Source organism: Lactuca saligna, chromosome 3 (genome assembly GCF_052625555.1).
Source record: "Lactuca saligna cultivar CGN05327 chromosome 3, ASM5262555v1, whole genome shotgun sequence".
NCBI classification, from domain to species: domain Eukaryota; kingdom Viridiplantae; phylum Streptophyta; class Magnoliopsida; order Asterales; family Asteraceae; genus Lactuca; species Lactuca saligna.
In genome coordinates this window covers 155,745,411-155,773,018 of record NC_136419.1, presented here as the reverse complement: position 1 = coordinate 155,773,018, position 27,608 = coordinate 155,745,411, and the positions used below count along the sequence as shown (strand labels likewise).

At 34.2% G+C, this 27,608-nt stretch overlaps 1 long non-coding RNA gene across 1 annotated transcript; it reads right to left on the bottom strand.

The window, feature by feature from the left end:
• Positions 1 to 24,461: 24,461 nt before the first annotated feature.
• On the bottom strand, positions 24,462 to 26,960 carry LOC145037386 (uncharacterized). The gene is made up of 2 exons (XR_013678806.1): positions 26,788 to 26,960; positions 24,462 to 25,027 (listed from the first exon to the last, which is right to left on the bottom strand). It is a non-coding gene; the product is annotated as an uncharacterized LOC145037386 (long non-coding RNA).
• Positions 26,961 to 27,608: the final 648 nt, after the last annotated feature.

Here is a 27,608-nt window from a genome sequence, read left to right as displayed (position 1 = left end):
ATATTATAAGTTCTAGTATATTAATAATAAGAATAATAAGATTATTTAATTAGTATTGATCAAGAGTTAATTTAGGATTAATTAAGTGATCAAAAGAAGACTAATTAAATATATGGGTTGATTGTGTAAATCATCTATACTTATATAGTGGGCTAATGCTCCATGGATAATCAAGTTGGGCTAAAACCCATAGGATGGTCCATGGATGCTCCATGGTGTATTTGAACCCATGGATCCAAGGAAATGGAAAGCCATGACAATTAAGGATTTACCCTAATTGTAACACTATATAAAAATCTTATTCTTGACAAAAATCGGCCACTAGTATTATTCTAGAGAGGGCTAGCCAATTTCATGAAGTGTAGAACTCTCTCAAGTTATTCTAAGTGTTTTGATGATTATGATTCCATCTGAGGCTTCCACACTATTGGGGCTAGGCACTCAAGCTTCATGAATACTTTCTACATCAAAGAGGTATGTATTCTATCTTGTTATACTCATCGTTTTGTATGCTAGATTAGGATAATACCTTGGATGTTCTTATTTGCATGTATAATAGAGAAAACATAGATCCAAGGTATTTAGGGTTGCATGTACACTTAGGAGTGTTAGAATGCTCAAAACCCAACAAGTTGACCTAGCAGTAGGTCTTACATCATACCATAGAGAAAATGTTGGCAGTTTAGAGGTTTAACTAGAGTACTTTCAAGCTAGGAATGTTTACAAATGATAGACCTATGGAACATAGAGAGAAAAGGTTAATCCTTTAAACAAAAGATTGAGGTAACTAGACATTTCTACTGGCGACGGTTACTTGTTGGATGAATCCTCATATCTACTAGTTGATGCATAACTTCTTGAAGGTGTCGATCATGAATCCTTTGGCGTGCTTGGAGTTCCCTAACTTCGGCTCGGGATGCGGCCAGTTGATGTTGCAGAGCCTCGTTGGCCCTCCTTGTCCTGTCCATGGCTTCTTCGAGTTGACGGATGCGAACCGTGTTGAGATTCGAGTTGGCATCCACTTCTACAACTCGACCTATAGCAGTTTGACCCTGCTCGACGTTCCTGGAAATCCTTCGGATCATGATGGGCAGGACCCAATCTGATGATCCTCCTTCGTTTATGTTGTAGAAGCTTCGGTCTCCATTGTATGGCATGGGCTGACCCTGCTCCTTGCTCCATCTGTGCAAGGATATGGCCCACATAGGAGTGGGACCCTGAAATGTCAGACGGGGGTTGGGGTTCGGAGCTCCGGGAGGTAGGTTATTAACTTCTGGCTCTGAGTGGGAGTTGTCCGGAAAGCCTTCTGCTCGGTGGTCATCCAAAGGGATTGGGTGATCATCGTCCGACTCTTCGCTGAGCCACCCTCCATTACCCTGGTTTGGGTAGTACGGGTCGCCAGGAGGGTGGAAGCCAGCCATGATATCTATGCGAGAAAAGGGAAAAGAAGATTAATAGGCGCACTAACCTAAATTACTTATAAGATGGTCGTCACAAGTTAGACCAATACTTGCATAATGCATACTAATTACATGTGACTGGGGCAGGATAGTCCATCGAATAAGTGACCCTAACTCTAAATCCACAACCAAACAAGGAACAGGAAGTAAAGCAAAGATCACAGATTCTAAGTCTATAACGCCCTAGTCACATGTAACCGGAAAGTATCCATTTAGCAAATATTGCTCCATCAGTAATGACCCTTTTTAGTTCTCACAGATGTATGTTTTTAGAGGTACAGAATACTCCTATAGTATTCTAATGTTAACGTTATTGTGGTAGTGTTGGTAAGTTTTTAGACTTGTTGTAACACCACAACCAAGCTTAGGCACATGCTAGTCACTCCCAGGAAAACGTAGTTGATCAGGCTACATCCCCCTAAATGTGACTATATGTCTCTAAGCCCAATTGTGCTATCCAACAATCTTAATACTTTTGTTTTGTTCTAGGATGATACTGACTTTTGCGTTTTATAGTGATGTGTGTATATACATATATATACTTAGTTAAATCCTTTAGATACTTAACAGTATATATTCTTGGTCAGAGTGTTTTAGTCCCGAAGTGTTTATAGTTTGTATATCTCTTATAGGTTGATATACTTGATTCACTATAAACAATGCTCTGATACCAATCTGTCACACCCCAAAACCGATAACGGCGGAATACGTTTCGGGGTGGATGACGTAGTGTACGGTATCATCACAATTGCATAATAGTAAAAGCAAGAAACATACAACCATTTCATTTACATAGCAAGTGTATTTACAAGTGTGTTTTGTAATGTTTGACAAACACCAAAAGTAAACAAAAATAAGAGATGGGTCTTGCATGCTCCATCTTCTCCAAAAATGTTGCAGTTGTACCTGTCTATCTTTGACCTGAAGATACAAGTTATTTTGAAAAGAATATCAGCATAAAGCTGGTGAGTTCATAAGAGTTTAGTGTGAGTTCTTATATAAAAAGCATTAGAATCATTAGTATGAAAGCTGAAGTTTATAGTCATAAGTAGTGGTAAAACCTAGAAAATCCTATATTTTCCAGAAATGTATAGTAAGTGAAAATCTTCAAGAAATATGATGTTTCTATCCTTGAAAACCATTTATCGTAGAAGTATAATAGTGACTCACCAATAAGTAAAGCAGTATGGTAAATTACACTTGAAGTAAATAATAGTGGTGCAGCTTCCTTTAGTATTAGATACTTGTTTACTTCGGGATATTCACTTTATCTTTTGGATTAGCGTTTTAGCACGGTTATAGTGTATTTCCTGTATGTTGCCAATAGTGTGAGTAATAGCGGAACCCCATGACCTTCCCAGTCATGTATAGTGTAGTAGAGTAAAGGCATCCCTGGACCTGTGCGGCTCGAACTGAAGTTATCAGTAGGGATGTAATAGCGTCTGCCCCGTATAGATCTATACATATAGTGTCGTCTTCCTATCGGAAAACTTTGGGCGTAGTGTGTAGCGAATAGAGTGTCTTGTAGTGGGTAAATGAGTTATCTTATCATTTGTACTTTCTCTTGTATTATAGTGGAGTAGTCTTTTGTATAACTTGTATTGTATTCTCTTATTAGTGTATAGTTTCATAATAGAGGGAATTATAGTAGTGTAGAGTAGTAGTTAAAACAAGGGATAGAGACCTTAACTATACCTATTATAGTTAACTTAGTGTGTGTGGTTCTATTGAGGTTAGTGATTTAGGCATCTAATGAAATAAGAAGTACTCGTAATCCGTACTAACATACGAGATATATAACTAAGAAATCAACGACAATCGGACGGATAACCACTACCCTAAGCCCACAATCAGACAAGAACAGGAAATAAGGCGAGTTATCGGTCCTAAGTCCTTCAAGTCTTACTTATATAAATATATCAGTGTGATTAAATTTTTATAAAGAGATTTATTAAATAAAAGTATTGTACAAAAGAGACATTTAAAACTTGTTTGTCTATTCAAAATAGTTTTGAAACCAAATGATTGATTTACAAGGCATAGTGATAAATCACATGTGATTTGAACTACAGGTAGTGAATCACATGTGATTAATTATGTAATATGAAAAATTGTCTTGTATAACTTTTCATAAACATGTATATTCAACTTGTATCTCCCCCCTAAAACATATAAAACATTTGAAAGGTTCATTAAAGGGGTATGAACTCACTTGAATTCGCGTAAATCGGGTGAATCGAGTAAATCGGGTAAAAGTGTCGATTGAGCGTTTTCTTCCAAATAATTACTTGTACACCTTTTAGGACCCTAATTTCATATGCAAATATGTGTTTTACAAGAAATTACTCATTTTATGCTTTCCGTTTAAGTATTGAGGCATTCTAGCATCAATTCGGGGTTTTAGAGCCTAGAAGGGGTTCCCGGGAGTGGTTTAAGGCTAAGAAGGATTTACGGGAGGGTCCATGAGCTCACTCCCTTGGAGTTTACGGCCCAAAGGCCACTCCTTGGGAGTTTACGGCCGTAAGCCCCCTAGGCTTGGCCGTAAACTCATGTGGTCTTCCAAAATGCATGTTTAAGGCCTTATTTCACTTCCTTGATTTAATGGTATGTGTCTTAAACTAGTATGGAGGGATTAAACCCTCATTTTGTGACATTTTGGGGAGTTTACGGCCAAGACTTGTTCTTGGGCCGTAAACTCCATTTAATCCCTCAAAATGGATGTTTAAATGGTACAACACACTCTCATTCACCTTAGGTAAATTCCAGAAGGCCTTAGATGGAGTTTTGGGACATTTTGACATGAAAATTGGGGAGTTTACAGCCCAAGAATATCCTTGGCCGTAAACTCTTCTTTTGGCCTCAAAATAGGAAGTTTAATGGTACAACACACATCCAAGGGCCTTAGCTAAATTCCTTACATGCATTAGATAAGTTTTGGGACTTGTTTGACACAAAAACTTGGGTGTTTACGGCCCAAGCTTAGCCTTGGCCGTAAACTCCTCTTTTTGTCCTCAAATGATGTTGTTTAATGCATTTAAACATTCCCTAGTGTCAAGACTAAATTACCAAACACCCTAGATGAGTTTTTGGGGCTTTTAACAAGGGTTTTTGGGGTTTTTGGGGTATTCACGGATTTGGGGTCGATTTCGGGTCTAGAGAGAGAAAGTAGTGAGAGAGAGGTGAAGGTGTGGTAAAAGAGTTTAATTGTAGTGTCCATTTGTTTATATATGTCTTGGGTATTGCACCCGATACACGGCTACCCGATGCTAAAGTTTAACGGGGTTAAACTTTTTACCCGGGTGAAGTGGTTGAAAAGTAATATAACTCTATTTAATTAAACGGTGTTAACATTTACAAGTTATAAATACTTATGATAATATCGGAACATATACATAACTAGATATTTGTTTATTGACGACTCCAAACATTACCGAAAATAACATATAGTGACGCATTCCGTTAGTGAAAATAGGGTTTGTAACGGCAATATATTTGGGGTTGTCACATAAAGGCTCCATGGATCATCCATGGATTTCCATACAAGCCTAGCCCATTAACAAATGGGTGTTAGCCCACACCATATAAAATCAATAGCCCACAATCTAATTAGTCTTCCTTTTAATCTCTAAATTAATTCATAATTACTTTAAGACTAAGACTAATAAAATAACATGACTTCATATTAATATATTATAACTTATAATATATTAATAATAATATGTGTATAACTCTTATAAAATTATCCATAAATAATTTGGATGAAATGCAACCCAAATGGACCATGCCGGTCGGGTCAAGTATATACCAAATAAGTTATGGACTTAGACACCTTATCCAACAGGATCATCGATGGACTTCCATATAAGCTTAGCCCATTTCCAAATGAGTTTTAGCCTAGACTATATAAATATAATAGCCCATGATGTAATTAGTCTTCCTTTTAATCACTAAATTAATTCATAATTAATTTAAGACTAAAAACTAATTAAATAACATGACTTTATATTAATATATTATAACTTATAATATATTAATAAATCGTAAGTCATATAATTCTCATAATATTATCCATAAATCATTTGGGTGAAGTTCAACCCAAATGGACCATGCCGGGTCGGGTCAAGTATATACCAAATAAGTTATGGACTTAGACACCTTATCCAACAGTCTCCCACTTGGATAAGTCTAATAACTGTATTTGCCTATATTACTTCAGGAACCAACCAAAAATCGTAACTCTCGAAAACTCTGTTGAACTATGAAGCGCCATTTTAGATAAGTGATCATATAATCCTCTGTTCTCATGATATCAGCCAGACAAATACATGGAACAATGTCGTACTTATTGTCCAGCAGTTTGTTTCCTGATTTCCGATTTGTTTGACATATAACTAAATTGAACACATCAATTAGGTTCTGACCGGGCCCAATACATAAGTCAAAACAAAATCATGAGGGGCCCAGATATTGCTTTTATTTCTAAAAGGAACAGATATAATTCGACTCATATGCTCATTCTACTACTTGTTGAATTGTACACAAAGGCAAGTTTTATAACATCAAGTTACTGATGCATTTACGTGCAATCAATGCACAACCAACTCATAGGTAACAACTCATATCTCTAGGTTTGAAGACTTATATGATATTATCATCTCACAATCACTCGAGATAAATTCTATGAAGTGGTACAAGTGAGCGTGGGTTAATTCCAATACTCATAACTTATGAGCGCTCATGAATGTTGTAGCAATTATTGCTATGTCTAAACACATTTAGCCATCTACAACCTCGATTCATGACAGTCTTAATTCATACCTACTTCCAACATATGAACGACTGTGGAGTCTTTAAATAACTTAGTCATTTGGAAAGAATAACTAAGCTACTCTGGAAGTCAAAACATGCAAAGTGAAACACAATAATAATCGAATCCGATATGGTCTCAAAACCCTTTTGAATATAAATAAAACCACCTTTTATTTATCACCATATTGATTACACATTATTCATTGTATAATGTTTCAAATAATCAACTTAATACTTGAATAAAAATAACAGTTATCCCATGCTCCTAGCATGTACACTTTGTTTTTCTAAACAATAGTTATCCCATACTTCAAGTATGCACATTATGTTTGTCTATGATCTTTACTTTGTGAAATAGATCAATTGAACATGATTCCAACGATGCTCATTTCACAATCCTAAATCCTTATTGTAAATGTAAGAATTCCTAATTCCTACCATTTACCAAAAATCTGTTAGATTTTAAACTTGTATGCACTGATCCTCTCATAATGATTATGCACAACGTCACCAAAACCTTGTCATCAGTCATTACAGAGGATTCCAAAAGTAGATCAACTCTATGGAAACAAAGTCTCACATTCAAAGTACATTGCTTTGAACATCCTTCTTGCATTAAGGTTTTCTAATCTTACACAGATTGGATAACTTCCACCTATGGAGACATTTCCATAGTCCTATTTTGACTATTACTTCTGAACAAGAGTTGCCTCTTTTTCAGAAAATGTCAATATGGTCCTGCCAAAATTAACACTATACTTCCAAATGTCCCTGAGCAACCAATCTTTGGCAAACCTCAGATTTTCCTCGACAATTGCTTAATCACTTTAGTCATATCCAATTCTAGACCTTTCCCTTCTAAATGCCCTGAGCATTTGGAAAATTTATAAAGGATGAACATTATGGCACATGAAATCGATCCTATATCCGAATTATATGGGACACGGTTCATGATGTCTCACATAAAGACATGATACTAGACCAGTCTTTTGCTACAATATTTTTATTTTCCATGTTTTCAAAATTTAACTATGAAGAAGGATGCAGTAATCATAATCGAATTTTGATAACGCAATATATATAGAATTTCTTTAAGTTGAACCATTTCAACATAAAATCCATATATATATATATATATATATATATATATATATATATATATATATATATATATATATATCCTTGACTAAAGGTGATTAAAATCTCAATCTAAGCTTTTAGAATTGAACTGAAATATAATTTCCTCTCCCTTAATTATAGTAAAACAATTTTTCAACCCCTTCAACTTCACGAATTGAAACTTTTGTTTTTCTATAATTAACATTGCTAGCTTGCAATAATAATAATCACAATTATCATGCTCCCACTAACATGATGATTATTAGCATAACACTTATGCTCCAACTAGCTTTGACATGTATTCAGAAATCGGTTGGACTTCTAAAATTTAGATTCATACACCCTTCCGTAGATACCTCACATGTGTGTTTAAACAATTTCAAGAACTATGAAAAGGGATGCCGTAATCATACTCTCAATTGTCTAGACCTTTTCAATTTCTCACAAGTCCATGTTAGCGTGTGGGTTAACCACACACGCTCCACTAACGACTTTTGAAAATGCAAATAACACAATTGTTATCTACTTAAATTCTACTTAGTGAAAGCGTTTCCTCACCATCATTCTCATGAATCGGGGAGAAACCTTATGACACTTAGATTTTATGGTGTATGAGTTCCTATTCATGTGAATTTGTCAAAACCATAATCACAAGACAAGGTTAGTGACAAATTCAGCTTTACATGGATTGAACTTGTTTAATCTTAATTTCTTGTCACCTGGTAGCACAAGGCCCACCAATGCTTCCAAGCTGTAATGCTCACAATTTAGAACTAACAGAACTCATATCCATAGTCAAATTAATTGGCACAAGAATTGTATCAACATGATAGGTTACAAACCTCAAGTCATGTGCTAGTGATAGAAAATAGGTTTTACTCTTGATTAAATCTTGAAACTCTTTTAGGGTATTTAAGGCTCCTATTGTCGTCTTGACATATAAGTTTCCCTAGTCAAGGACCATTCCTTGACAGAAAAAATATTCGAGAGTTGGTGCGGATTCTTATCAAGATAAACACTTCACATAATTGGTCTTAGTTGGTCTTTGTCGTATCCAAGACATCACAACTTACCAATTTAAAATGTACAAGAGTAGAAAACATTTTACACTATGTTTGATAAGTGTTTTAAACCTTACTTTATGTCACTCAAGGTTATAATCTTGGAGTATTACTCTAAGAATTGTTTCGGAACGAAGTATGATTCATCTTCTTGATTTAACCATTCCAATAATTCATGACTCCTCTTCTCAACCATAAGAATACACTAAGATGTCCTTAGAGGATCAAATTGTGATATGGTTTCAAAATCATTAAGATGATCATAAAACATAATACTAAAGTACTCTCCCGTCTTTTCATATTTAAGAAAGTTTTATCTCTCTACCAAATTTGATTCTTCTCATCCGTTCTGCCATACATTAAAACCTTTTCAATATTACAGAATTATAATTAAACTTGCAAGTATAACCATACTTACTAAACTTTAGTAAATCACGACGAATCAATCTTTGTGGTGGACCTTGACCAGCACACACCCAGTGTACCCGATCCCTTTAGTCCTATCCTTGTTCACATAAGGAATTAGTCTTAATTTTCCAAAGATGAAAATTCTCATCCGTTATACAATACAACTTCTATGATTCCAAGTTTCGGTCCAATTGAAACTTGGGTGATGAGAACCTTTCCTCATTTGGTAAATTCTGACACTACCACAAACGAAAGAATTAAATCCACTTTCCAATATTGTTATTATTGGAAACATATAAGCAACAATTTTTCAAAAATGCAATTGTAAGGATATTTTTAAAATAAATAAAATTAAAACCCCCTTCCTTTAAAAAAACACTTTGCAGAAAAAATTATCCGTACAATCCATATGAAAACCTTGTTGTTATCTATTCCTAAGTAATATATCATAACTCTCAAGCAACAACTCAAAACTATGATCACCGAACAATGCGATAGAAGCCCATCTTCGCAATCAGAATCAACATATACTTCCTTTAAGCTTCCTATCTTTTCTTTGATTCTTAAAAAGCATCAACATGTGACCCAGTCACATTATGTAATAAGAATCTCCAAATAGGAACTTAATAGAGTTAGACAGTGGACATTAATTGAAGTAGAGTCAAACTTCTTGACTTGATCAATCTTATGACCTTTCAGGTAAATATGGCAGCTTCGCAATCAGTGTCCCTCCCTTTGGCAATAAAACATATGGACCCTTTGGTAATGGCACATGAGACTATCTCAGACTTAGCCTTTCTCTTTACCATTTGGTCAACCGAGTTAACTATGGTCGATCCCTTTCCATTGGGAAGAGAAATCATTTTCTAGATATCCAATGCTACCATTATCAATGTCCATTTAAGGTTTAGGAAGTTGATCTTCTAACAAAATTTGCTTTACTAGTGTTCCAAATCATTGCTGATTCCGCAGCACCAAGCAAATAGATAAGATCACTAAGGTTCATGTCATAGTCTGTCTCATAGTAGTCCCAAAGGGACTCACTATGTTACCAAGAATGTGATTGAACATCCAACTTTCACAAGATTTTGACACCCAACTCTCCCGGCTTGTCAATATGTGACTTTATCCACAAGATGTGAGCACACATAGACTATGTTTGCCAATAGGGCTTGAATGACCTTAAACTTTTGGGTTAGGGAGAATAAACAGAGGAGGTGGAGGAAGAGAAGCATCATGTTGAGGGACATCATGTTTAAGAGGAAAGCTTGTTCCAAGAGATTTAGGAAGATCATAGTTGTCTGAACCAGACATCTATAATGGGGGATAATCAAGTTAGTTGATTCAAAATCCTTAATATAACACCCAATATGAAATATTAAGGCTAGGAACCAACACAATATTTTATAACTTGGAAGAGGGATGCCGTAATCCAAGCTATAAAATATTTGAAGGTAGGCGAATGACGATTCACCAATTTCCACCATGAAAAACGAAATAATTTATTAGGTTTTAATTGGATTTGAAACTCCTAGATCTTTTGAGATTCATTGAACTTTTCAACGACATGTTTCAATCTCAATTGTGCCCTCTCAAGTTTTGTGACTGGGATGCCAAGGATCACAAAACAAGGTGTGAATAACCATACTAATTCACTTGGTACCCTTAATATTATCACCTAATCAATGTGTCAGTTAACCACACACGCTCCATTGATCTATGACAAACATTAAGTCGCCCTTCGTGATACTTACTAGTCCAAGTTAGTGTGCCGGTTAACCACATACGCTCCACCAACAACTTGGTAAGGTACAAAGTGTGAATTCCATGGACTAGCACTATGTTCACATTTTTCTTAAAGTAACTAAGACTGGGAATTAATATATTTAGTTACTTTATAATATTCATTATACTTTTAATGAGGATTTAAAGTCATTGTCCTACCCGTTCGGCTAACGACCCTCCACCAATCAAGGAAACGGTGGGTGAGAGTGGACACCCATTAAGCTTCCATTTTATAGGCAGCAACCTTATACCCCCTTTATAGACCAGCTTCGTGAATGAAGCCTACTAACGGTAGAACGAATTATTCTTAAACACATATATAATAATTAACCATTAATGTTATAAATAGTATAAGTGTTGAATTTTAACTATTAAAACTCTAAGTGTTGGAATTAAAGTTTATTAAAGTGTGTGAAACTTTACAAATTCCAAAACTTGATGGCAAGTTTTGTAACTATCCAAAACTTTTCATTTCATAACTTATGAATTAAAGGTTCATAAAAATGAAGACTCTTCATTTTTATGTAACTTATGTGTTTAAATGTGTGTTTAAAAGAAGTGACCTTTGGATATCCATAACTTGAGGACAAATTATGGTCTCCGTTAAAACACATAAATGATCAAGAATTAATCCTAAACAATTCAGCAAATAATTCCTATCATCTTCTAAATTCATAAGAACATGAACATAATCATCAAAGTTTCAAGGATTACATGAACACATACAAAGCATGAAATTTTGATATAACCTATTGTAAATGGATTAGAACAACCATTACACCAACTAAAACAAGTTTTCAAGTACCAAAATAGTTTAGGGTAATGTTTACAGTCCATTACCAGCAGAAAAAGTCGAAAATCTGCAACATGAGGCTGCTACTCGTTGAGTGTATGAACCTACTCGGCGAGTTGGATGAGTTTACACATGAACTCGGTGAGACCCCCCCCCCCCCCCCAATGGACTCGGCGAGTTCAGCAGGCAGACAACAGAAAATCAACTTTTTCCACTATTTTGTATCAAGTATCAAACAAACAAGCCTAGTCTCTGATACCACTGTTGGGTTTTGAGCATTCTAAGACTTCCTAAGTGTACATGTAACCCTAATAAACCTTGGATCTATGTTTGTCTAAATACATGCAAAATTTGTTTTCCAATGTTTATAACTTATCTAGCATGGCATGGGGAACTTTTAAACATAAAAGGTACTAGATGAATTACATACCTTTTGATGAGTGTTGATTCCTTGGAGTTTGAGAGCCAAGCACCAATAATATGAATGCCTCAAATGGATATCACAAATCAACACAAACTTGGAAAACTTTATGAGAGAGTATACACACTCTTAGAAATCGGCCACACCTTACACACACTCTCTAGGGTTCTATTTCATGCAACATAGGCTTGTTTATATAGTGTGCATGGTTAGGGTGAAACCCTAATAACCCATGTCTTTTCCTTTCCAAGGATCCATGGGTTAAAAGCTCCATGGACTTCCATATAAGCTTAGCCCATTTCCAAATGAGTGTTAGCCCACACTATATAAATATAATAGCCCATGATTTAATTGGTCTTCCTTTTAATCACTAAATTAATTCATAATTAATTTAAGACTAAAAACTAATTAAATAAAATGACTTTATATTAATATATTATAACTTATAATATATTAATAAATCGTAAGTATACAATTCTCATAATATTATCCATAAATCATTTGGGTGAAGTGCAACCTAAATGGACCATGTTGGGTCGGGTCAAGTATAAACCAAATAAGTTATGGACTTAGACACCTTATCCAACAGCCATAACTTTTGATAGATGACATACTCTGGTTATTGTCTGCTAGTGACTAAATCTATATGACTAGGTATATGGTATCGTCTATCAAGTCTATTAGGAGGTGTTGGAGGTATGTCACTTTCCTCAATAACTATTTCAAACTCGAATTAAAAGCTAGGACCAACTTCAAGTTCTTAGTTGGTTGACTTTTGAATCTTATCAAGATCAATGCAGCTCCCAATAACTCTTTTGGATATCAACTACCTCTTTTGGAAGACTACCCTTTGAGTAACAAACATTTTGTTCTTAAAAGCTTTGTAAAAACAATTATCCAAAATGATTGATGGGATATACAATGACAAAACACATCTCTAATCTAAGTCATGGATTGTCGAGCACTTCACGAAGAATGTAAACCTCATAATCAAAGACTTCTAAATGTATATATTGAAGGTGAACCCTTCCTGCACATTTTAGAGAGTGGTTCATAAACCTTCTAAATAGGTAGACAACTAAGGACTCTTGTAACACAATTCATGGTACAATCCATGAAATTTAGTATTAAGCATAGTTTGGCTCATCAAATATTAATACAAAAAAATGATATGCGTCTATTTCTAACAACACTTCTAGTGATAGTATTGGAGACATTTTACAAAACTTTTCATAATTACTTTGATGATCAATTTGGTTTTGAATAAGATTGTAACATCCAATTTCAAGAAGTTTCTTATTTCGGGATTATGGAAAATAAATGGATCAAGCAAATGCCTTGGGCTTTAAGGGAATAGGTTTTAGACCCTATTGGATGTTGATAATGTTGGTAATGTAATTCTTATTCTCAAGAATATGATTCCATAATAAACCTTAATAAACCTTTTGTTACTTTACATATTTTAAATTTTTTTACTTGCTTTTAAACACATTAAAACATTATAAATAAGTCACAACAATCATATGAAATATTGTACAAACAATTTTGAATCATTAAAAACTACTAAACATTTAGGATAACAAAATGTCTTTTGATCCTATGAATATTAGCAAGAGTCTGGTATTCATGATCGACTATGCTTCTCCTTGTTTCAGTCATCTTACACGCTTAAGTCCATGCACATTCTTAAGAATGGCATTACTTTGTCCTTAGTAAAAATACTCAAGGTTAAGAAGTAATGTCCCAATGGTATTATGAATTTTGATTGTAGAGTAAACATTCACGAGAATGAGATATCTTTTGATCCTATGGATAGTAGCATGGGCTTATAACCCATGATCAAATTATCACTTCTATGTTTTAGTCTTATCTATCATACATATTGAGCTTTTATGCTTTCCTAGTCCTTTTTCTTAAATGATTTTTTATCAGAAAAACTCTCAGAATAAGCCTTCCTATTATCAATTGGTGTTTGGGGCTAGATTAGGTATATCACCACAAATCGTATGGGTAACTGGATTTTTTTTTTGACACTTATATTTTTGATAGTGAATGTGGCATTATTTGAAGTTGGAGTTTCTATGATTGGCTATGCTAGTCCTAAAGGGTCTTTATAACCATTTAACTCCATAATGGACATTTCTAAGTTGTTCATATCAAAATCAGAATGAACTGATTCTATGTATAGTTAGGTTAGTCGATAAATGTAGTCTACTCCTAATCAAATAAAGTTCCATTTCACTTAAATTTGTTAATTTGATAACTATTTGTTACAGTTTTAGAAGGCAGTCGTTAAAGAAACCTTACGAAGAGCTTTATCTAAGACATGATCTTTCTATTCATAAATGAGAACTATTCCAAAATACGAATTTGATCATCCTTCCAGCTAATCCTTTGAGAGATCTTATAGCAGACATCATTCAATGTTAATTCCATTCTTATTTTTTTATTGATCCTTTAAATAATTATTTCAACCCTAATTTATTATTTACTAAGGCTACGATCCATATTTGGGTTTGCGAAGTGTAGAGGGATGCTATAAACACGCCATAAAGTAATTTAGGTAGGTAATGCACTTAACCAATTTCAATCACAACAAAAATCCTAGATTTTTTTAGATCCATTGAAGCTATTCAATGATATTTTTATCTCAGATTTACACCTCCTCTATTTGTGCTAGGGATACCATGGTCTCACAAATAAGATGTTGAACCAACCATGTAAGAACGCATGATGCTTGATTGTTTCATGGCTCTCAAATTGACGTGTCGGTTAACCATACATGCTCCATCACTAATTCATAACTACAAGTGTCACATCATTTTCCTTTGATGTCTCAAATTTATGTGTCGGTAGTAAACACACAGTGGTTAAGGGCGTAGACCTAACCGCACACACTCAAAGCATGTTGTCTTTCAAGTTTCTTAAGCATTACTATGATATTTTAGGTAATGATATCATAGCTTTCGTGCAAGAGTTTTGTTGAATCCTGTTATTCCATTTGGCTCTAATTCTTCTTTTATTAGCCTTATCCAGAAGATTAACAACATGATTTTGGTGAAAGGTTTTTGGCTAATTAGTCATATCATAGTGCAGTTCAAAGTTTTTCCTAAGTTGCTAGCGAAACACTTAGCTTTGGTTCTTCATGAAGTGATAGGGGTGGAACGGTCAGCTTTTCTTAAGGGTCATCAAATCTTAGATGGTCTGCTTATGGTGAATGAGCTTATTACGTAGTTTAAAAATAAGAAAAGAAAGTTCCTTATTTTTAAGGTTGATTCTGAGGCAGGGGGACCCGATATCCCCTTTCCTTTTTATCATTGCTATAGAAGGTCTTCATGTTGCCATGGAGGATGTAGTGGTTGCAGGTCGCTTTCAGGGCATTAATATGGACGATTCCAATTTGATTGTTTTCCATCTTTTTTATGCGAATGATCTGTTGTTCTTGGAGAATGGCATGAGAGGAATGTTTGTAATCTTATCATGATCATTCTTTGTTTTTATTTGGTTTATGTTTTAAATATTAATCTCTTTACATCAAGTATTCTAGGTGTTGGAGTGGTTCAGTCTAAAGTTATTTCTCTAGCTAACATTAATGCATGTGAACCGACTATGCTTCATTTTACTTATCTTGGTATCCTAGTTGGAGATTCTATGGCTCGTGTTAAGGGTTGGGATGCCATTATTGACTGGTTTCGAAAGAGGTTATAATCTTGGAAAGTTAAGCTTCTTTCTATTGGTGGTCTCTAGACTCTTTCAAAGTTGGTTCGGGGTAGTCTGGTATCTAAATTTTTTAGATTGCCTTCTACTGTTTATCATTTATTGGAATATGGTACAACCCGTTTCTTTTTGGCGATAGAGGAGGATCACAGAGGTATCCACTTGGTGAAATGGGATATGGTTCTGAATTCCAAATAGAATGGGGGTTTAGGTATTGGTTGCTTGGATGCTTTTAATATGGCTTTATTCTACAAGTGGAAGTGGCGTTTTTTTTTTTTGTCATGAAGGAGATTCACTTTGGGTGAAACTTATTAAGAGGTTTCATGGAGAGGATGGTTGTTTTTTAGGTGGTTCTCCGCCTCTTCAAGGGGCATTTGGCATAAAATTATGAGAGCTATTGAGCAATTGCATGAGTCGGATGTTATTGATTCAAATGCGATGTCTATTGTGGCTGGTGATTGGCATATTGCTAAGTACTCTGAGACGATAATTGGTGTCGTGGAGTATCTTTCAAACTTCATTTTAATCGGATTTTTGCCTTGTCTTCCTTGCAATGTGGTTTAGTGTGCATGCTTTTTGGACTTACGAGGGGTGATCTTTTGACCTCGTCCTAATTGGATAATCTATTGGAGCTGTTAAGGATTGTGTCTTTGACTTCTTTGTCAGATAAATGGTCGTGGGAGTTTGATTCTAGTGCTTTTTTCTCTGTGAAGTCGGCTAGAAGACAAATTGATTTTGCTAGACTTGCAGTAGGAAATGTTTCTACTAGATGGAACAAATATGTCCTTATAAAACTTAAGATTGTTTTTTTTGGGTTAAATAGGCTTCCTATTAGATTGTCTATAGTAGAGAGAGGTGTGGATTTGGAGTCCGTTCTTTGTCCTATTTGTCATTCGTATCCGAAAGATATCTCACATGTGTTATTTCAATGAGAGTTAGTGCCACAAATTTGGAAACGGATTGAGGTTTAGCTCGATTACAGATTCTCACATTTCTTACTGCTTTGGACATGATCCCATGGATGGATTGATAATCAGCCATCGGCTAGGATGGAGCGGGTGATTGTGGACTCTGTCCGCATGACATTAATTTGTGTTGGTGATTTGTTATCATCAATGTTATTTAAGTGTAATGGGATTACTTTGTTGACTAAAAATGATCTTGATAAATATTAAACAAGTAAGGAAGGTGTGGAGTACACACTTGTTTAAGTTTGATCAAGTATCAAAGTACACTGTCATTTAAGGTCGAAACCCCTGAACGAACGGGGGTCCGGGGGCAGCGCCCCTGGGAGCGGGGTCCAAGGGGCGGCAGCCCCTGGCGGGGTCCAAGGGGCAGAGCCCCTGGCTGGGATCGAGCTTTGCATTAATCCTTATATCAAACCCGCATTAGTCCAAGGGGCAGAGCCCCTGGCTGCATCAGAAAATCCAAATTTTGAATATTTGACCTGGTTTTGACTTTGCATTAATCCTTATACCAAACCCGGATTTATAACAGTTTTGACTGTTGAGAAAACTGTTATATGACAGTTTTGACAGTTTTTCAGACAAGGAATGTATATAACCAATTTTAGTCAGTTTTCTGGTACTCACGAAAATTACACCATCTCATTCTCTCTTTCTTTCTCTTTGATTTTATCTGAGTCTTATCCAATTGAGGATTTGGGAGTACCACCCAAATACTTCGATTTGAAAGTGATTATCACGATTCTCAGATTCCAAGTGCCACTAAACCATATTTCTAACAATTTGGATGATATGATCTTATATGAATGCTTAATTGTTTTGTCCGGAGAAGTTTAAGAAACATTTTATTTTTAACACTATTCTTGAATATTTTTTCCATTGGTTTTCCGCTAGGAACGGCAAGGCGAACATTAATCGGATTACGTAGAGCAAAATCCAGTGTTGCGTTAATTTTGTTTTTTTTTTTCTAGCTTCTAGCTATTTTTTTAATATATTTTGCTGCCGTTAAAAAAATTCAATAAACCGAAAGATAAACACCATTTTTATGTATAAAAGAAAAATGATGCAAAAAATAAGAATAATTTAGTTATATCATAAGAAATGACATGTATCCTTTGACTTCGCTATATCGATACTCAAAATAAGAATTCATATATAAATTCTCACTTTATTTTGCCTAAATTTAATATGGCACCACTCACCCACTTCATCTACCGAAAACGGTTCTTGCGTTTTGGCTTGTACATACAGTCATACATGCATGTTTGGCGCATTTCTAGAAAACACGAGAAATAGGGGATGACTTGTTTACTGCTATTTCAAAAACTATTTAAACTATTTGATTTTCATATATTGTTTAAAAGAATATTAAACTATACTGTTATGTGATATTTCCAATATAAATAAGACAAAACCTCATTATCAGTTTTTTGAATAGTGGATAAACAAATACAATAACAATCGTAGTTTCTTAGTCAATATTAAACTTTTATTATATTTCAAAGAAAATATAATAAAATATTACATATTTGTGCCACTAAAAAAACTTACTTACAAAGAGTAAAGACATATCCAAACGTTTTTGAATTTTTTTAATAGATAAGAGAACAAGAGATGCTTTGATTGTTCCTTACCATCTAGAAGTTTATTTGTATTTTAAGAATTTAAGAAGGAAAATGAACTACCCAACACGAGAGCTTTTGTTATATTGTTATTGTTATTAAATATTATTACAAATAGCTTTTGAATAATTGACACTTTTTATTAAAGAAATCACATACACAACATATAAGAACAAGAATAGGTTTCTTTTGGAAATTAAGGAAATTAACTATTATAAAAGATATTTTTAATAGAAATAACTATAATATCTATATATATATATATATATATATATATATATATATATATATATATATATATATATTATAGTTATTTCTATTAAAAATATCTTTTATAATAGTTAATTTCCTTAATTTCCAAAAGAAACCTATTCTTTTATATATATGAAAATTGACCACCTTCTCTGGAATAGGTTATTACGGAGAAGAATTATACATTCCAAATTGATGTGATTGGTAGGGATTTGATTCCAGCAGTACATTACTTTAACATCTATTTTTCTAGGGTTTTTTTTTTCATGATTTAATCATTTCATACCTTGGGATTTTGCAGGGCCACGAGGTGGCATTCGTCGATGAGGAGCATGCATTTGCACAACATCACAACATGGCATATTGTTGGCCATAACGTGGTGATTGTTTTTGGCCAAAACCCTAAATTTGGGATTAGTGCCCTATTTAAGGGCACTAACTCCAAGTGTTTCTTATTTTGGCAGCCTCCACTTTATGAGATCCTATCATATTCAAACCCTAGCCTCCATTTGTGTTTCTGGTGTGTGTGTGTGTGTGTGAAACCACTTTTGTGAAGAATGAAGGAAAATAGAGTACATTTTGATTCTTATGTGCTTGGTTCCAGCTTAGATGTTGCATATTCATCATATTCATGGTCTTTTGGAGGTATAAAGTCTTCAACTTGATCATTAGATCTCTAGATCTAGTGCTAGGTCATTTTACGAGAGTTTGGTACATATCTTCTTGTTCTTTGAGTTTGAGTGAACTCCAAAACCTTCGAGTGCATTATTTGGTTTTTGGACAATGGTGGTGGTTAGAAAGAGGGCTTGTATGACTTAGTTGGGTGTCCATGCATTTGGTGCAAGCATTAAGAACTTAGTAGTTGAGATCTTGGCTTATTGAGATGTCTTAATGGATAAAGTTGGAAACTTTATCCATCTTGACCTTGGGAAGGATCAAATTTGAGATTTAGGGTTCATAGGTTTAAGTGTTAAGAGCTTAATCCATTAAGTTGAGAAAGCTCAGTCCCCACGATGTGGCGGTCTGGCTGCCACGATGTGGAGACCAGTGTCACCACAAAGTGGCCTATGGGTGGCGATAATGTGGAGGGCACGTGGGGGTTAACTTTGATTATTGGCTTTTGACCATGGTTGACTTTTGGTCAATATAAGGGTTTCGGGTGTAGACTGAGAGGGTACTTCCTCATTGTTGTTAGGTGTCTCGTAGTACCTGTCTGCACTATATGGGAACTATTGTGTTTAGCTACTATTTGCGAGGTGAGACCTCTCACTATACTTGTGTGTGTGGTAGTATATACATCCTGACTAGCTGGGTTTTATTTACTTATGGTAGTTATATGTGAACTGAGTTGTTGACAACTCCTAGACTGCTGATAGTACCCAGGGTTGCTGATAACCCGTGAGGTGTGTTGTTAATCTGTAGGGCGTATTGTTAGTACACTAGTACTACTGATAGTCCCTAGGTTGCTGATAACCCATAACTGTTTATATTGTTGTGTTGTATTTGATATTCAGGACTGTTGATAGTCCCAGAGATGTTGATAACCCTTAGCTGATATTTTTGGGAACTCACTAAGCTTTGTTCTTACATTTGTGTATTAAATATTTTGCAGGTACTTATTAGGTTGTGAAGGCGGGACTATACAGATACATCAACGGTTTTATGATTTGAGATTTTGCATTGTTTTTTTATACATCTAAATTATGAATAATGGTTTATGATCAAATGGTAATAAAAATGGGTGTTTATAATATTTTAAAAATGAAAAAAAAATAGTCTGTAATTTAGGACGTCACAAGTTGGTATCAGAGCCTTGGTTTGAGTGATTTGGATGAACATTCGTGGGATTCCAAACTCAAACTATGTATACGATAGTTTTACCAAGCCTTTTTGGAAAATATTCATTTCAAGAAAAGAAAAGAGAATATGGGGTGAGTACATTCAGCTAGAGCTCAGAAAAGTGATCTCCCCAAATATCCATACTTGGTTTATATGTTGTATCTAAATTACTGCTATATGTGTTATAGTACGATGTGCATGCTATAAGTTAGGCTAAGGATCTACTGATGGTTGCATGCTAGAGTGCCTTATTAGGAGAGATGCCTTTTTATGTGTGATATCTTAGCTGTTAGAGATGCATGATAGTGTGTAGCCTAATGATCCTTAGGAACTGTATGTTAGAATTGTATGATCCTTATGATGCCTTATTGCTTGTTGGTTTTTCTGCTTGAATGCTGCTTGCTTTGTGCTATGTGAAACCTATATTGATGTTAGTTAACTATTAAGCAAATGCGTTAAGTTGCATGTCACGAAGATTAAATAGTTTTAGAATGTTTGATTTGGCCCTATTGCACAACTCTTGTTTGTGTCCAATCATTGTAGTGCATGGTCTTTCAGTCGAAGGACTGTTTAATCCTTATTGCATGTAATTGTATTCGTAAGATAGTTAGTCGACATTGGTACAAGTTTCTTTCGCAACTGATAACAAGGTGGCGTGGCTATTTCTATTGACCGTGGAAGAGTGCTAGATCATGCTAGTGTGACCACTTGTGTATGATAGTTAGTTGACATTTGTAGAAGTTTCTTTCTCAGCTGATAACAAGGTGGCATGAGTATTTCTAGTGACCTTGGAAGAGTGCTAGATCATGCTAGTGTGAGCACTTGTTTATGAGGAACTACAATGTGGGAATCTAGGTAGTATGTGGTGGATTTTCTAACCATATGGGTGTGCTGGTACACCTAGAGGGGGAGTCTAGGAAGAGCGGTAGTATGTACCCATGGGGGCACGAGTATTCGCTTTTGATAAGTGTTAAACCGCTGTCATGCACGAATTAAGCAAATAAAATATCACAGCTTGGTTGCACTAATGGATAGAAAAGGGAAGTAGAGTCGAATCCTCAGGGACACAAACTAGTGGTAAATGCCTCGTTGCATATGGCACATACCAGTCAAAACATAAAATATAAAAAGAGGGATTTTAATTATTAACTAAACTAAAATTGTAGTGAAATAAACTAAATGAAATAAATAATAAAAAAAATTGTTCTGCTGCAACTTTCCTAATCATGCAATCAACCCATATCTAGTTATTTAAAATGCTTTCTATCTAAGCTAGTATTGAAAAAAGTAACAAACTCTAGTATAATATCATTTACCTAGATAATTAATCAAAACAAGCTCTTTAGTTAACCCTAACTTTTTACTGATCTAATTAAAGAAGCTCTTAATTAAATTTAGAAAAGTTGCATTAAGGTTTGTGTAAAATTCCCAGCAATACCCAATACTTCTCACAAGATCGGATGCATAAAGATATGATTTTTTGTTTTATATAAGAGCTTAATCCCAACACAGAACCAATATGATACTTGTTACTTATTACCAGTTGATAAGAATAATTACGTACTCTATTAACTGATTAACTAGTATAATTAAACCCTAATTAGGTGATCAAGCTAACTAGAATTAAAATCAAACATTCATTAAGCTCAAAACCGAAACAACTATATAGAAGCACACAATGAAAACCAAATTTGATAACTGATAACATGAAAAGTACTAGTCTTTTTGCAAAATTGAAAACTAGGGTTTTAGTGAGACATGGCTAAAATCTGATTAAAACTAATAAAAAGAGATACTAACTGATTAATCTTACTAAACTATGTGTAGGATATGATCGACAACCTTCATATATTTAGAAAGTGATGAAAAGTAGCAGAAATCACATTAAGATGGGTTTTTCGTCGTCTGGGTTCAAGCTGATCAGAGGGGTTATATTTATATGCAATTCAGACACTTCTGGAACAAGAAAGATAAAACTGCGATCGCATATATAAAAAAAATGTGATTGCATTTTTTTGCCAAATTTTCCTTAATTGTCGGTTAATGAAGTATGTTGTTATTTTTGACTTTTCGAAACCTCGACACAAAAATGCAATCATATATGTGATCGCATTTTTGTTCAATGATCACATTTTTTGGGTTTTCTTCTTAGAATGATATTTTTCGACCCACAAAAACCTCGACCAATTAATGTCATTGCAGAAGTGGAGAAATGTGATCACATTTTTCTTCTTTTGTCGCGATTCGGTCGTAACTCTTTCATTTAAGAAATTCAAGTATATCCTCAACATCCTTCTTCAGTTCCAACTCCAATGAAGCTTTGATGCTTCCTTTAAACGGATCCAAAGCTACTCCCAAAGTACTACTCCACTTGAACTATATGAAAAAGACATAATAACATGAGTACTACGGGAATTCTGATGATAATCATGAGCTGAAAATTATTTATACTAATACACATGAAATAACATAAAATATAATGCAAAATGCTAATAAAAACTACCCTAATAGATGCATAAAATGGCATCTATCTAATCTCCCCAAGCTTGAACGTTACTTTCCCTCAAGTAATAAAAACATTAAACGTTAAAAATGAAATGGAAAGATGTAGATGACCTAAAAAGAAATTATAATAAAATAAAGAAATCTAAACTTGAACTAAAAACACTTCACTCTTTTTTTTCTTCACATGATCAGACTTAACACCAAGCAAAGCTCCAAATGGATTCACTACCTAAATGATCATCACAATACCTTCCATCTTAAATAGATTCCGAAAGTCCTGAAGAAGCTTAAAGGTGTGAACCAATAAACCATTTGTAACTTTTATTTAAACTTTAGGCCTTATTTAGAATTGCAAGCGAAAATAGCATATTTTAGAATTTCATGTCCTTAAGATTAGATAATTAAGAACTAGGATCGACACATTCTTAAGAACCTGTCACATCAAATCAACATTCACCAAAGCAGCCAACCATCCCGTAGGGGTCATAGCTCTATGCTTCCACTTTTTCTGAGAGCGACAAATATCATATCACACTTGTCTTCATTTGCCGTATTTGTCTTTGGAATGGCTTCTGATTTGATTGAACTTGAGTTATTGTATTTTTGTCTTTAGCTTGAGTTCTTCAATCAACTTTTTGAATGTCTAGAGATTTCTTCGATCAAGTGCTTGATGTTTAACTTGGGTATCAGATATGACAGTTCATACCCTTCCTTTCTTTTTGACTATGTGGATCTGATATAAGGTTCTTTGTTACCTCGATGGTAACGTGTGCTAATCAAATAGGTTCGTGTTCTGTGGGTCCAGACTTGTCGATCAAGGTTCGTTTTAAATATTCCAAAGCAAATAATTATGAAACTATTATTACCGACCATACAGTGTTTCAGTACACCATTCTTTTTATTTTTTACATCCGACATCTCAGATCACAGTGTTTTGCAACCCCTAGTGATGAGAACTATTGCTAAACTTACCGCTATCGATCTGATCGCGCCAAACCTTTCATTTTCCATTTATAAAGTGTTATCGAATGCAAGAATGTCATCATATCATGTAACTTTTTTTCATAATTTTTTTATGTTGAAAATAAATACTAAAATAAATAGAGATAAAATATTTTGGGTTTTCTTATGAATGCAGAAAGAATAAAAAACATAAACATAAAATATTTTTGGACTTTTTCAGTATTTTTACTGCAAATGCAATGGAGAAAGTAATATAAAAAAAATAAAATTTGAAAACTTTTAACTGAAAAACTAAAAAAACTTGTAACTGAAAAACCAAAAAACCAAAAAACTTTTAACTGAAAAATTGAAAATTGAAAATTTTAAAATTTTTAGCTAAAAATGCACATTTTCACACAAACCCTTCCTCAAGCTTAAAATGATGCATTGTTCTCAATGTTCAGAGAGGAATGAACAAATCAATAAGACTAATAAAAACAAAAGGGTGCAACTAAGAAAGAATATAGTTGATAAATTTGTAGAAATTTCTGATTTGACAAAGATGTTGGCGAACAATCTGAATTTCAGCAATTTGAAGATCTTATGATTTCCTAAAGCGTTCTTTGGACTATAATCATCTCTTTATTGAAAGCATAAAAATAAACTAAAACTACATGGGTTGCCTCCTATTGGGATTAGAACCCTAATTGTGATTTGATGAACAAGATGCGAAAAATAAGAACAAACATAAAGAAAGAAGATATGTCGAATGAGCACTCGATTAATTCAAAACATGAGGAATAAATTACACTTTCAACATAGACTAAAGAATATAACACTGCATAAGAAACCTCACAACATGGCGGTTACATTTTGCTTCACTCTTAATCTTAATTATGAATAATACATGACTATTTACATGGAAAAGACAAGTCTTGGGATTTTTAACCTACACTTCATCAAAGGGGGCATTTCCATCATCCATGGAGTACTTTGAAACCCTACAATCTCCCCCTCAAAATATGGAATGGATGACAATGTTTTAACTTCCAAAACAAGCATCTAGAAAATAAGAAAATATCTTGCAACGAGGAATATTTGAAGCAATCTACGAATCTTGATTCTTTAACAGTCTTCAACCACGGGTTCTAGGATATATATAAAAACCAAGCAATGAAGTAATGTTTTTAAACTTCATTTTCTGATGTAATCCCAAAGATCTTCAATAAAGCCAAACCCACCATAAAAACTCATTTCAGAACAAAGAAACCAAATCTTTTCTTGTCTTTGAAGAGCTCCCCCTCCAAGTCACAATGATCTTCAAATAAGCTAATGATATAAGCCACCAAAAATTATCATGTAACAACATAAATTCTAAGATTCGCAACGCCACTTGATCGAGAAAATACTAGAAGTTGGATATATAACAAGTCCTTAGAAGAGCTCGATGAAGAACTGCTAATGTAATGATACTTCTCTGTAAAAGCCTTAGAAGAGCTCGATGAAGAACTACTATTGTAAAAGTTACCTTCATAATTCTACCACAAGCTATATAAAAAATCTTCAAATTTGAAAGGTCACAAATCCAATTTCGAATGGTCATACCAAATTCTCCCCCGATTTATAATAATAAAAAAACGTGATTATAAAGCTTTCTAATGGTCATGAGAATAATCTTGAATGGAAAAAATTACTTTGTTCCCCTGTGATAAAATGATATGAACGATGAAGTATAAAATCTAAAAAAGTCGTGACAATTTGACGTGATCATGGAAAACGACTTTCCGAACCATCAAGACTTGATGGAATCCTTATTTTTCTATTCACGAAAAAATATGTTCATTAAAGAATTGAAAACTGTTCACCGCCCTCAAATTTGTAAACTTTTAAATAAATAGGTTGAAATTGTCACTTTGGCTAAAATTCAGGGGACAAACTTAATAATTATGCACCATATTTCCATTCATTTGTAACAAATTCTGGAATTGGTCCATAATCGCCAATCTATGAAAACAACAGGGACCAAAAATGTAAACCAGTAGTGTTCTTCCCCAATTGCCCCTTATAAAGGAATACGACTGGAAGGGGACTCATACGAGTGTTCACAAACAAAACCACGGATAAGATTCCAATCAATTTCATCTACTTTTGTTCCAAGCTCAAACATACGAATCCAAGTTCATTCCAAGCACATTGATACAAATACGAAACCAATTTCAAATGAATGTTGCGATTTCGAGATACCTTTCGTTCTGAATCAGTCCATCACACTTCCGATTCTGATTGTGAGACCAATTCAATTTGTGAAAGGTTTCAATTGCGAGATCAAACGTGAATCAACATGTGTGGAACTAATGTTCCGATTACAAAACAGTTGCTAGAATAAGAACACTTGTGAGACCATTGCAGTCAACTGTGAATCGATATAGTGGTTTCAGAATAACCTTCGCACAATCAAGAACCAAATTTCGACTGATAAACCAACATTGTGATACACATACGCATAACAAAAACTTATTTCATCGTCCTGATTGAGAGACCATTGATCCCGATTTCAAGATGAAACGATTCAATCTTCATACCTTTGAAATTTGACTTTTCTTGTTTGACTATTCATAACAGTCTCAATTGATTAATGATTACGAACTAACACACAATCTGATTGTGACATAATCTGAACACAATACTTGATAAACCCAAAATCATCTTATTCAGATTGTTTCCAGATTCGATAAAAACAACAAATGTTCTCCATTCTTTATAGGTCCTTTAAACTTCAAACAATCAATTCATCAATATGAATCCCCAATTAACATCGAATGGAAATTCTAGACCCAAGACCACAATCGATCCTACTGATAACAAGAGATGATTCTCGTTCAATAAAATTCAGAAAAATCATTATCAATCGTCAATTGGGTCAAACAATACTCGAGAACAAAACCGATTAAACAAAATCGATGTTAAGATCAAAAGTCAGGAAAAAGATCTAAATAATTAGCAAATCAAATAGAAATCGAAAGTTATGAAATCTAACAGAGCATATGAACACTTAATCGACATGAAGATGAAAAGGGATTTTGACTTACGGATTTATTGTTGGGTCAAACGATGAACTGAAGTCAATATGGTCGACTCAAAAAATTGAGATCAGTGGATGCAATTATGGGCCAAAGTAAAAGATTGGATCTAATCAGAAAATACCAACGGGATACAAAAAAAATTACTAGATGAACAGTAGAAGAACAAAAGTCTCCTGAACACTAACTTGCACAGATTTTTTATTCCAAATCACTAAAACATTAATAATCTTCAATATATGTGAAGAAAATCACCAAATCAAGAATCAATACTTCAAAAATCATTAGATCTTCAAAAACTCACTCTGAAACCATTTGTTGGGATTAAAATCCTAATTGTGATTTAATGAACAAGATGCGGAAAATAAGAACAAACACAAAAAAAGAAGATATTTTAAATGATCACTCAATTTATTCAAAACATGAGGAATAAATTACACTTTCAACATAGACTAAAGAATTTAATACTACATAAGAAACTTCACAACATGGCGGCTACATTTTGCCTCACTCTTTACCCTAATTATGAATAATAGATGACTATTTATAGGGAAAAGACAAGTCTTGGGCTTTTAACCTACACTTCATCAAGGGGGTCCATTGTCGTCATCCATGGAGTACTTTGAAACCCTACAACCTCCCAGAAAGCCACCCTTTTTTAAATTCGTTTTCTCAAGTTTGTCGAACCAAATTGTCAACTGATGTGGTTGGGACTTCTCTAAAGCTCAACTCTCTTCTTCTTCACTCCAAATCCCTTTAGATTTGGTATAATGGATGGATCCAATGGTTGTACAACAAACTAGAAAGACTTCACAAGTTTATCAGTAGAT